The following is a 12810-nucleotide window of genomic DNA, read 5'->3' as shown; positions in this document are numbered from 1 at the left end:
CCTTGAGGGCCCTCTTTCTGGCTTGTAGAGAGCTGCCATCTCACTGTGTGCTCACATGGCCTTACAATATCTCTCTCTCTCTCTCTCTCTCTCTCTCTCTCTCTCTCTCTCTCATTAATCCTCACTAGAGGATATTTTGCCATTGATTTTTAGAGAGAGTGGAAGGGAGGGGGAGAGACAGAGAGAGAAACATCGATGTGAGAGAGAGAGACACATTGATTGGTTGCCTCCCACACATGCCCAGACATGGGCAGGGGATCAAGCCTACAACTGAGATACATACCCTTGACCAGAATCAAACTTGGGTCCCTTCAGTCTGTGGGTCGACACTCTATCCACTGAGCCAAACCAGCTAGGGCTGATATATCTTTTTGTGTGCTCACTTGAGGGGAAAGAAAAAGTGCAAGAAAGAGTGTCGGTGAGCATGCCAGCTCTCAAATCTCTTCCTCTTCTTAAAAGGACACTAGTCCCATCATGAAGGCACCGCCCTCATAATTTTTTCTAAATTTAATTACTTCCCAAAGGCCAATATGTGAATTTTTGGGAGATACATTCAGGCCCTAACAACATGGAAAATAAGTTAATATTAGAATGTTTGTTATCTATTAAGAATTTTCTGAGTACTTCAAATATATAATTTCTCTAAATGTTTACCCTGGGCTAATATGTAGAAGAAGCATATCAAACTCATGGCCCATGGGCCACATGTCTCATTTATTTGGGCTGTGTTAGACTTTGAGTTTGACATGCTTGATGTAGAACAATGAAGATTAATGTATTTTAAACTCCACATAACTTTCCTACTATCTAGTGGGTCTAGTTGTTCCAAAAAGAGAGGATTAATGTCCAGATTATACCCCCTTCATACATTCTTAAAAGGAACTAGTATTGCCTTTCTGGGGTGACGACCTCCCTATGGCAAGATGCTTCTCCCTAAAGATCTCTATCCGTCTCCAGAAGAGAAGAGGAAACACAATAAGCACCTGGTGCAGAGCCACAATGCCTACTTCATAGATGTGAAATGCCCAGGATGCTATAAAATCACCACCGTCTTTATCTCTGCACAAACGGTAGTTTTGTGTGTTGATTGCTCCACTGTCCTCTGTCAGCCTCTACAGGAGGAAAAGCAAGGCTTACAGAAGGACGCTTTTTCAGAAGGAAGCAGCACTAAAAGCACCTCAAATCAAGATGAGTGGGGAACCATTCCAATAAACACATTTTGGATTAAAAAGAAAAAAGGAACTAGTATTTATTGAGAATTATGTGTTTACATATTTACTATACTATAATTTTTATTTTTAAAATATGTCTTTATTGATTTTCAGAGAGAGAGAGGGAGAAGGATATAGAGATAGAAACATCAATGAGAGAGAAACATCATTGATCAGCTGCCTCCTGCAGGACCCCACCGGGGATTGAGTTTATAACCCAGGCATGTACCCAGATCAGGAATTGAACAATGACCTCTTGGTTCCTAGGTCGATGCTCAACCACTGAGCCACATCAGCCAGGGGGACTTTTTGTTATTTTAGAGTGTACTTTTTCTGCTTATGTAATAAAGTTTACTGTAAAACAGTATGCTGTGTTACACTGGCAGCAGCCTCTTAGATCTAGTGTTTACCAAGCCTATTGATTTCATCATTTTCTCTTGTGTTTGATTTAATTCCTATTGTTTTGTACAGTACTATTCTGTATAGGCTTGTAGCCTAGGAGCAATAGGCTATACCATATAGCCTTGGTGAGTAGTAAGCTATACTATCTATGTTGGCATAAGTGCACTCTATGATGTTGACATGACAATGCAATTGCCTAATAATACATTTCTCAGAACATATCTCCTGCCCAGATGGCATGGCTCAGTGGTTGAGCATTTACTATAAACCAGGAGGTCAGGGTTCGATTCCTGGTCAGGGCACATGCCTTGGGTTGCAGGCTCAGTCCCCAGTGTGGGGCATGCAGGAGGCAGCCAATCAATGATTCTCCCTCATCTTTGATGTTTCTGTCTCTCTCTCCCTCTCCATTACTCTCTGAAACCAATAAAAATATCCTATATAATAAAAGCCTAATATGCTAAGTGTCTGACTGTTTGTTCCACCATTCGACCGGTCGCTATGATGTGCACTGACCACTAGGGGGTAGACACTCTGACCAGTAGGTTAGCTTGCTGCTGGGGACTGCCCAATTGGGACTGGGTGAGACAGGATAGACATGCCCTGGAGCCCTCCTGCAGTCCCTCTCCAGCCAGCCAACCTCCCGCAGTCCCTCCCCAGCCAGCAGGCCCTGATCAATCCCAATCGGGACTGGGCAAGACGGCCCTGATAGGCCACGATTTCCCTGATCAGGACTGGGTGAGACATACCAGACACTCCCTGAAGCCATTCCATGGTCCTTCCCCGGCCCCGATCGTGCACCGGTGTCCCTCAGCCTGCCTTGAGCCCTCTCGCAATCTGGGACTCCTTGGGGGATGTCAGAGGGCCAGTTTCAGCCTGATACCCATAGGCCATGCCAAGGGACCCCACTGGTGCAAGAATCCGTGCACCGGGCTTCTAATCCTATCTAATAAAAGAGTAATATGCAAATTGACCATACCTCAGCTACACCCACAAGCCACACCCACCAGCCAATCGGGAGCAAGTATGCAAATTAACCCAACAAAAATGGCTGCAGCCACGGAGGGAGCAGGAGGCTTGGGTTTCCCCAGCAATGGAGGAAGCCAAGCTTTCCTCACACCCTGGCCTGCCTTGGCCTCTGCTCAAGGCTACAAAGTTTCTATTATAGAAGATAAATAAATCCCAACAAAAATGGCTGCAGCCACGGAGCTGGAGAGAGCAGGGGGCTTGAGTTGCCCCCCACGATGGAGGAAGCCAAGCTTTCCATCTGCTCTGGCCTGCCTTGGCCTCCACTCAAGGCTACAAAGTTTCAATTATAGAAGATAAATAAATCCCAGATACCAGGGCCTCCACTTGGGTCACCAGGGGGTGTGGTCAGCCTGCAAACCACCACAGGCCCCTCGCCCATGCCGCCCCATGCCCCAAGGGAACCCCCACCCCGATCCGGGACACCCTTCAGGGCAAACCAGCTGGCCCCCACCCGTGCACCAGGCCTCTATCCTATCTAATAAAAGAGTAATATGCAAATTGACCATCACTCCAACACACAAGATGGCTGCCCCCATGTTGTCAAAGATGGCTGCCCCCATGTGGACACAAGATGGCCACCACAAGATGACCAGCAGGGGAGGGCAGTTGGGAGGGACCAGGCCTGCAAGGGAGGGCAGTTGTGGGCAATCAGGCCAGCAGGGGAGGGCAGTTGGGAGGGACCAGGCCTACAAGGGAGGGCAGTTGTGGGCGATCAGGCCAGCAGAGGAGGGCAGTTGGGAGGGACCTGGCCTGCAAGGGAGAGCAGTTGGGGGTGATCAAGCCTGCAGGGGAGGGAAGTTAGAGGTGACCAGGAAGGCAGAGGAGGGAAGTTGGGGGCGACCGGGCCTGCAGGGAAGGGCAGTTGGTGGAGACCCAGGCCTGCAGGGAAGGACATTTAGGGGTGTCCAGGCCTGCAGGGGAAGGCAGTTAGGGGCAAATATGCTGGCAGGGGAACAGTTAGGCATCAATCAGGCTGGCAGGGGAGTGGTTAGGGTAAGGTGACCAGATTTTAACATTGGTAAAGCGGGACACCATTGACCTGGGGGGTGGTTCTTGATTAAAAATTTGGTCTATATGGAGCAACAAAAATTTTCATAGAACACAAAAACAGTATTGTAATATATTTTTTAAAATTTCAACATAAGTACAATTTACAAATATAATAAATAAAAAATTATGTATAGTATTGTTTTATTCTTTGGCATATTTCTCATTTGAGTGAATTTTTTTTAGTAGATTGCTGTCGTTGTTTAAAAGGTTATGAATTTGCTGTAAGGTAAGTCGTAAGTGTCACTTTCAAGGCCGGCGCTAGACTTTTTGCCGCCACTATAAAATATAAATAATACGAGTACTGTCTGCTAAATTCAAGAAAATGTATGTATTTATGAAATAAATAAATAAATTACTTACCTAAATTATCTGAATAGCTGATTTGTAATGACATCACTTGTTTAACTAGCTTACTAGCGCGCAGTATGATGTGCATCGTCTGAGAGACAGTTACAAAATGTTTTCGTCGTTGCCAATCCCAAAACATGCCATTGTTCATTAAATCCAAACAATGGTGGTCGAATTCTAACAACTGATCAACAATGCGAACTTTGATAAGCAGTTCTCGATAATCAGTTCTCAACAATTATTTGTTATTATTAAAGTTTAACATTATAAAATTAACAAAAATAATATAAAACTCATATCCTGGCTAAATAGCCACATGGCCGCCGAAAACCGTATATTCCCTTCCCGTTCTCCCGCCGTTCCCTAGCTTGTCGTGCATTCTTTCCAAAAATCAGGACTTTTTGAAAACACCGTGGGAAGTGGGACAAATTGTTAAAAATCGTGACTATCCTGCCAAAAGCAGGATGCCTGGTCACCTTAGGTTAGGGGGTTATCAGGCTGGCAGGCAAAAGCGGTTAGGGGCAATCGGGAAGGCAGGCAGGGGAGCAGTTGGGAGCCAGCAGTAGGATCGGGCCTAAACGGGCAGTCGGACATCCCTCGAGGGGTCCCAGATTGGAGAGGGTGCAGGTTGGGCTGAGGGACACACACACCGGTGCACAAATTTCGTGCACCGGGCCTCTAGTATATATATAAAAAAATGTATCTCCAACTATAAGGAGTACATGACTGTATAACCCTACTACATACCTTTCTCACTGCTTTTCTCATAAGCTCTGATATAGTAAGGGAAAGGAACAGTGAAGTCAACCAAGTAATTTTTGTGTTATATAAGCCTGTAAGAATATAGGCTTTCATACATAGCTTTCAGCTGGCAACTAATCATGTCATTATGCCTGTTTTGCGCATTGTGTTATGTGACAGATATTAATGCTCCCAAAGATTTTTGGTTCTCCTTTACTTTCAAACACATACCCCCTCAAAGTTAGATATGCCAATGTGATCTTTGGTCCATTAGAAGTATCACTTCTGGGAAGAAGCATTTAAAAGTCAGTGCATAATTCTCTGTGTTCTATCTTCCCCAATTCTAAAAATCATGGAAACATGTCTTTTTAAAACACAAAAGATAATACCCTGTGATTCAATTTTTTAACAAAATGAGAGGATGCCCCAGTACCTTCTAGTTTAATCTATTCTCTATGTTACAATTTGATTCTTGTAAACTTTCCAGTTGAATAATATTGGTAGTCAACTGAGGTATATTGAAATGCTTGTAAATTCATTCATTCATTTATTCCACATTTATAGTGAGCCTATTATATGCCAGATAGGCACAGTTCAAAGAACTGGGGTAGAAATATAACAAGACAAAGTCCCTTCTTTAAAGGAGTTCACGCCAAAACCGGTTTGGCTCAGTGGATAGAGCATCGGCCTGCGGACTCAAGGGTCCCAGGTTCGATTCCGGTCAAGGGCATGTACCTTGGTTGCGGGCACATCCCCAGTAGGGGGTGTGCAGGAGGCAGCTGATCGATGTTTCTCTCTCATTGATGTTTCTAACTCTCTATCCCTCTCCCTTACTCTCTGTAAAAAATCAATAAAATATATTTTTAAAAAATAAATAAAAATAAAGGAGTTTACATTCTAGAGGTAGGGGGGAAACAACAATAAAAGATGAACATATGCTTGATTACAAATTGTGCTGAGTGTTATAAATAAAAGATGCCTAATGATATGAGAGAGAGTAATAGAAAGACACATTTAAATTGAATGTCAGTGGATAGTATTTAGGAAAGGCCTTTTTGAGGAAGTGACTCTTGGCTGAGACCTTAAAGATGACTAGGACTATGTGAGGCAAAGAATGTTGGAAAAATATTCTGGAGAAAAAAGAACAGAAATTTTTTACTTGCGAAATTAAAATACCAATGATTGTTTGTTTTGTTTCTTTGCAGTAGAGAGGAATTTAGGTTTTTCTTAATAACACTAACTTTCATTCTGACAGATCTTCTTGAACGAAAAAGAAATGCATGAAATTATAGTCAGGTAACTATTAAAAGTGTATAGCCCTAGCCGGTTTGGCTCAGTGGATAGAGTGTCGCCCTGTGGACTGAAGGGTCCTGGGGTCGATTTTGGTCAAGGGCACATGCTGGGGTTGTGGGCTCGATCCCTCATAGGGGGCTTGCAGGAGGCAGCTGATCAGTGATTCTCTCTCATCATTGATGTTTCTATCTCTCTCCCTTTCCCTTCCTCTCTGAAATCAATAAAAAATAAATGTGTATAAATAACTCTGAGTAATGTGCTGATAGTGTGCCTCAAGTGTAAATGTCCTGGTTGAGAACCACTGGTATAAAGAGACTGATTTTTAGAGTTTTGTGATCTTTTCCATACTTGTCTTATTGCATTTTAGTGTTATAATAGGATTTATTTTGATATTTAGAACATTCTAATATTGAGCCTCTAACTTTTCTGCTTTTTACTTAGTATTTTAGAGTTACTTTTGCTTTAATATTTTAACTCTTCTGTTTTGAGGTAACCATCATTTTTAAAGTGCTTTCTGTTAAATCAAATTCTTAATGCTTTAGTTAGTGTTTTTAACTTTTTATGAGGTCTTTTGTTAGTTGTAATATTCTAGACTTGGAAATGTTTCAGGTTTATTTTATTGCCTAAACTGATATTCTTTCCTGATTAAACATCTGATAATATTATACTGAATCATTTAATAACATTTTCCATCCTTAAGCATTTTAAAGCAAAAGCTTTAGCTCTTTTAAATCTACATATTAGCATTGACTTCTATTGAGTATAGCTACATTTAAGAGTCAGAAAAAAATAAAAACAAATACCTATCAGAGTAATAATCATTAATCACAAAAAAATCCAGATATGATAGTTCTATCATTCTTCATGAAATAATAAGTTACTGCTTTATTTTAATGTTTGTTTTTATTTATTTCAGAGAGAGGAAAGGAGAGGGAGAGAGAGACAGAAACATCAATGATTAGAATCATTGATCAGCTGTCTCCTGCACACCCTCCACTGGGGACTGAACCCACAACCCGGGCATGTGCCCTGACCAGGAATCAAACCACGATCTCCTGGTTCATGGGTCCATGCTCAACCACTGAACAACACCAGCCAGGCACTGTCTTATTTTAAAATTAATTGGATGTTTTAAATGTGGTAACATTTAATTCTCAGGAAAAGAAAAACAACAACAAACAAGATGCCATTTCAATACCAAGCTCTACCCACTATGCTTATATATTTAGTTCTAAATATTCACGTGATTTTTACTGAACTCTTTCATTTCAAATCCAAACTCCTAAAAAAAAGTGAAATGCTATATTTAATTAACCATAGATAATTTCCTCTCAATTAACAGTGTAAACAGAGTATGCTTGTATCTGACGAAAATTGTTAAGGAAAAAATGACTCATATTAAAGGGATCAGTAGTACTAAAGGTTCAGATACTTCTTTTATCTCTCTGAACATCCAGCCTTAAGTCCCCAGTAAAATATTTTAAGGCAGAGTGTACAAATACATTTATAGTCTCAGGCTATCTATTTATAAGCAAAGCATATAGTAAAAATTATGTTATAATGATAAGCCAAGTATCTATTTGGAAACATGTGATAAGCTCAGAGGTTCAAAAAAAAGAGTAATCCTAATTGAGTAACTATTGTGGCAGTTTAAAAATAACAAGCCCAGGGGGTATGGCTCAGTGGTTGAGCATTGACCCATGAACCAGGTCACGGTTCGAGGAGGCAGCCGATCGATGTTTCTCTCATCAACATTTCTACCTCTCTATCTCCCTTCCCCTGTCTGAAATCAATAAAAATATATTATAAGAAAAAACAACTGCCGATTTTTTAACACTATTCTCATTGAGATTTAGGGCCTAATTTCTCTTCTCTTGAATACTCAGCTGGCTTGACTAATAGAACTTGGCTGAAGTGAAATTCTGGAACTTCTGAACTTAGGTCAGAAGATGGATTGCACCTTTCACTTAGGTTTATAGGAACATTTACTTCGGAAGCCCTGAGCCACTATGTAAGAAATCTGTGAATGCTTTGCTGGAGAGATCATGTGAAGAAAGCCTGGGACTATGTGAGAGACAGTTCCAGCAGAATTCAATCTTCTAGATGTCATTGTCAAGGCATCAGGCAAGTGAATGAATCTGTCTTGGATCCTCTAGGCCTGCCCATCTATCAGATGAATGTCACTAAGTGACCCCCAGGTAACACCATGGGGAAACAGGTAAATCACTCAGCCAAACAATTCTGGAATTCCTAACACACACACACACACACACACACACACACACACACACACAACACAAAAAACAAAAACACAAAAATCAAAACCACAAAAAACATGAGCTTTACCAAAGGGTTCTTCTTTTTAAGCACCAAGTTTTGGGGTGGTTTGTGTCAGAAACTGTGCAAAGCCTGATTCACAGTATTTACAAGCTAACAAACTGAGAGAATACCTGGGTTAGAAACAAAGGACTCTTTATTTCTCACAGCAAGAGGAGTCATGAGAGCCTCACGTTGGTTTCTGAACTTAGGTCAGAACACGCCACCCATGTTCTACTGGGGCAACTCAAAGGGCCCATGATTGATTCCTACACATGCAGTGGGTTGTGTTATAAGAGTAGCATTAAGCTTAGAAGATTTAACAATTTTCTAGAAAGCAGAAACAAACCTGTTCTTTATTTGGAAGTAGGTATCACCTCATCCTTCAGGGTTTCTTTCTGCAAACACAACCTTAAGATATGGTCCAGGTAAAGTGGTGAGGACCTTGCATTTTGGTACACATGCTCAGTGGATGTATGTGGAATGTATAAAAATGCTCAGGGGCCATGGTGGATTGCTTCTCCCAACAGTGTTATACAACACACTGCATTTCCTCTTGGACATTTATCTCTATATAACAAGAGCATAGGGCCTGGTCCCTGGGTACTGAGAAATCAAACTGAGAGTTGCTTTTGTGCAATCTCATGAGGAAAATAAATATTGTATGATAGAGATTTGCCACCTCTTTGCAAACTTTCTGATCTCAAGTTTAAAAATGAAACAAAACACCCTTTCAGAGTGGTCTTTAGTTTTAATTCCTCTATCCTCCGGTTAACACCTAATTCTAAACCAGGGCTGTTTAATATGGTGTCTTAGTTTCATGATGGGATTAATGGAGTATGTAAATGCCCTAAAATTATCTACACAATGTTATGTATGTCCATTTATACATTTATTTCTCTTGGGAAGTGATACACAGCTCTTAGAATTTCAAAGAAATATGTGACTTAAGCAAGGTTAAGAATAGTGAAGATATGGGGAATTCCCTTTGAAGACATAAAAATGCTGTGCTTGAAAAAATGGCGACAGAATAGAGTCGTGTTTGGAGTCTGGTCCTGGGGCGGAGAGTAGGAGCAACAGAGGTTCGCAGGGGGAGTGCATGTTGGCAAGCCAAGGGACAGCTAAACTCCAGGAGAAGGCGGGGGAGTGCTGGCCAGGGTTTCCCTGACCCTGCAGCACCCACAGGGGCTGGGTCCCCTCCCGGTGCTGCGGGCTCACGGGCGCCTCGCCATCTTGCAAGGAAAGGAGGATTGTATTGGAAACCTGACTTTCCGCGACAACTGCAAACACTGAACAGCTGCGAGCACCAGAACACCGGTCTCCTATCGGCGAAAACATTCGGATTCAAAGGAACCTTTCACTGCACCACGGAAAGGTCAGATTTCGCCTGAAATAAGGTGTGGTTTCTAATCCCCGCGGTGGGAGGGAAGCGCACGAACTGCAGGACCAGCAGGAACCGGGAGGTCTGTGCCTAGAAAAATCGGCGGCAGTTGGAGCTGCCGTGATCCGTGAATGTGGAAGGGGGTCCTCTGAGCTGCTAACAGAAGTGACCTCTTAAAAGCAACTCATTTTAATCTGACGAGGAGGATCAGACTAAGAATTTTCAAAGGAGTGCGGGCTCCTTAGTCTGACGCACAGACCCACTGTCCGCACACTTGGGCTCTTTCAGACTCTGCTTACTAAGCCCAATACATAGGAAAACCCAGGTGGAAAAACCCTGAAAGACTGCAGGGGGAAGTTGTTTTTTCAGAACTGGGGAGCAGAGCTGGGTGTGACCATCGGAGAGGCAGCCCTGAGGCACACACCTCCACAAACCTGTAGTGAGTGCCATAGAGGGGAAAAAAAAAAATAAGCTAGAGAGGCCCGGAAGTCAATTCAGAAACACTGCCACCCAGGGGCTGAAACGCTAATTGTCTCTGGTGTAATCAAAAATAAATACGAGAAATTAAGACACGGCCAGCTCAAAAAGCAGGACTGGCTTACAACACTGAGAAGCAGTGGAACAAAGCTGAACTGAAATACCGCCCAGTCTGGGAAACAGGCATACCAAACAGAATAATAGAGGAAGTGAATGACAGCCGCTACTGCACATTTTAGTCTTCCTATTTTTTAATTTTTAATTCTTTTTTCAATTTTTTTAAAATTTTTTATTCTATTTTTTTATTTTCATTTTTTGCATCTTTTACCTAAGAAACTAAATTTTTTTCTTTTTCCTCACTCGATTTTCACCTTTTTACTTATTACATTTTTATTTTCAATCAGCATTATTATTACTATTATTTTACTTTTTTTTTTCTTTTTCTTTAAATGTCATTTGATTTTCCCTTTCTTGTATTTTGGGATTAGTGTCCTACATTCTATTTGCATCTTTCCCTTACCCTATCTCAACGCTAACATTTTGCCATCACTCTCCTCCTAACCTTTCCCCTTTTGGTCTCCTGTTTTTCTTAACCCTTTCTGGCTATAGATTTTCCCTACTTTTTCAGTTTACCCTCTGCTAAAATTTCACCCTACTTATATATCTAATTCCCAACCCCCTGCTCCAAATCCATACATACCTCTCTCTACGCTACCAAAAAAAATTATTTTTCTTTCTGGCCTTTTGTTGTTGTTTGCTTGAATGTTGATTAGATTGAATTTTTATGCTTTTTTATGAGATTGTTTTGATTATTCTTTTTGTTTGTTTGGTTGGTTCTTTTATTTGCTTTGTTTTTGTTTGTTTTTTACTTTTGTTTCCCCTTGCCTCACTTGATATTAGTTGGTGTTGCAGTTTGTATTAATCTCCAGGCTCGTGTTGCTGGAATTTGCTGGGATTAGTGGTTGTTCTAGTGGAGTCTACTCCCCATATATATAGTTTGTTCCCCTTTTCTCTCTTAGTATTGTTCTTGTCTCTCTTACTTTTTTTTCTTTTCCTTTTTTTTTCTGCTCTTTTCCCAAGTTCAGATTCACACTTTTTTTTTTGTTGTTGTTCTTTCTTTTTACTCTCCCTCTTCCACTCCTATACCCTAATTTGTCTTTCTCTGGTGGTTACCTTTATTGGAGGTTATTAATATTGTGAATACAATTCTGTTCAGTGCCTTGTGTGTTGTGCCTGATTGTGTTGTATTTTGTACCTTTAAATCAACGCCAGAGAGAGAGAACTATATAACCAGACATCAGGAGAAGAGAGACCATGGGGAGACAAAGAAATAGCCCCCATAGGAAAGAGAAGCAGGCATCACCAGAAAAGGAAGTAAACGAATTAGAGGCAAACAACCTATCAGAGAAAGAATTCAGAGATATGGTCATAAGGTGGCTAAAAAGGATGGAAGACAAATTCGACACTATGAGTAAGAACCAAGAGGAAATGAAGAAGAACCAAGAAGAAATGAAAAATGACATCACTGCTGTAAAGAACTCAATAGAAAGCATCAAGAGTAGACTAGAAGAAGCAGAGGACCGCATAAGTGAGCTAGAAGACAAGATGGAAAAAAATACTCAATTACAACAGCTTCTAGAAACAAAAATTAGAAAGCATGAGGAGAGCCTAAGGGAACTTCAGGACAACATAAAACAAAACAACATCAGGATAATAGGGGTACCAGAAGGAAAGGAAACGGAGCAAGGAATAGAAAACCTGTTTGAAGAAATAATAACAGAAAACTTCCCTGATATAGGGACGAAGAAACCCACACAAATCCAAGAAGCTCACAGAGTTCCAAGCAAAATGAACCCCAAAAGACCGACACCAAGGCACATTATAATTAAGTTGGCAAACACCAACGACAAAGTAAGAATCTTAAAAGCGGCCAGAGAGAGACAGACAGTTACATACAAAGGAACCCCCATCAGACTAGCAACTGATTTCTCAACAGAAACTCATCAGGCCAGAAGGGAATGGAATGAAATATACAAAGTCATGCAAAGGAAGGGTCTCAATCCAAGAATACTGTACCCAGCAAGGCTATCAATCAAAATTGAAGGTGAAATCAGGAGCTTCACATACAAAAAAGGGCTAAGGGAGTTTATCACCACCAAACCAGCAATGAAAGAAATGCTAAAGGGTCTGCTGTAAAAAATAAAAAAGAAAGAAAGAAATAGGAAGCAAAGAAGGAACACAGGGGTATAGAATAAAAATGGTGACAAATAAGTGCCTATCAATAATAACTTTAAATGTAAATGGATTGAATGCCCCAATCAAAAGACACAGGGTAACAGATTGGATAAGAAAACAAAACCCATATATCTGCTGTCTACAGGAAACCCACCTCAAAAAAAAGGACGCATACAGACTGAGAGTAAAGGGATGGAAAAAGGTTTTCCAGGCGAATGGAAATGAAAAAAAAGCTGGGGTAGCAATACTTATATCTGACAAATTAGATCTCAAAGTGAAGGACATTACAAGAGATAATGAAGGCCACTTCATAATACTAAAGGGAGAAAT

The 12810-nt window shown here is 41.1% G+C and overlaps 1 pseudogene across 1 annotated transcript; it reads left to right on the top strand.

Annotated features, from left to right (window-relative positions):
• The first annotated feature begins 923 nt into the window (after nt 1-923).
• On the top strand, nt 924-1171 carry LOC307095515 (small ribosomal subunit protein eS27-like; annotated as a pseudogene). Its single transcript has one exon. The product of its transcript is annotated as a small ribosomal subunit protein eS27-like (transcript).
• The last annotated feature ends 11639 nt before the right edge of the window (nt 1172-12810 follow it).

The sequence above is a fragment of the Cnephaeus nilssonii genome (genome assembly GCF_951640355.1).
Source record: "Cnephaeus nilssonii genome assembly, chromosome: X".
NCBI lineage: Eukaryota > Metazoa > Chordata > Mammalia > Chiroptera > Vespertilionidae > Cnephaeus > Cnephaeus nilssonii.
This window is presented reverse-complemented; position numbering and strand designations above follow the sequence as displayed.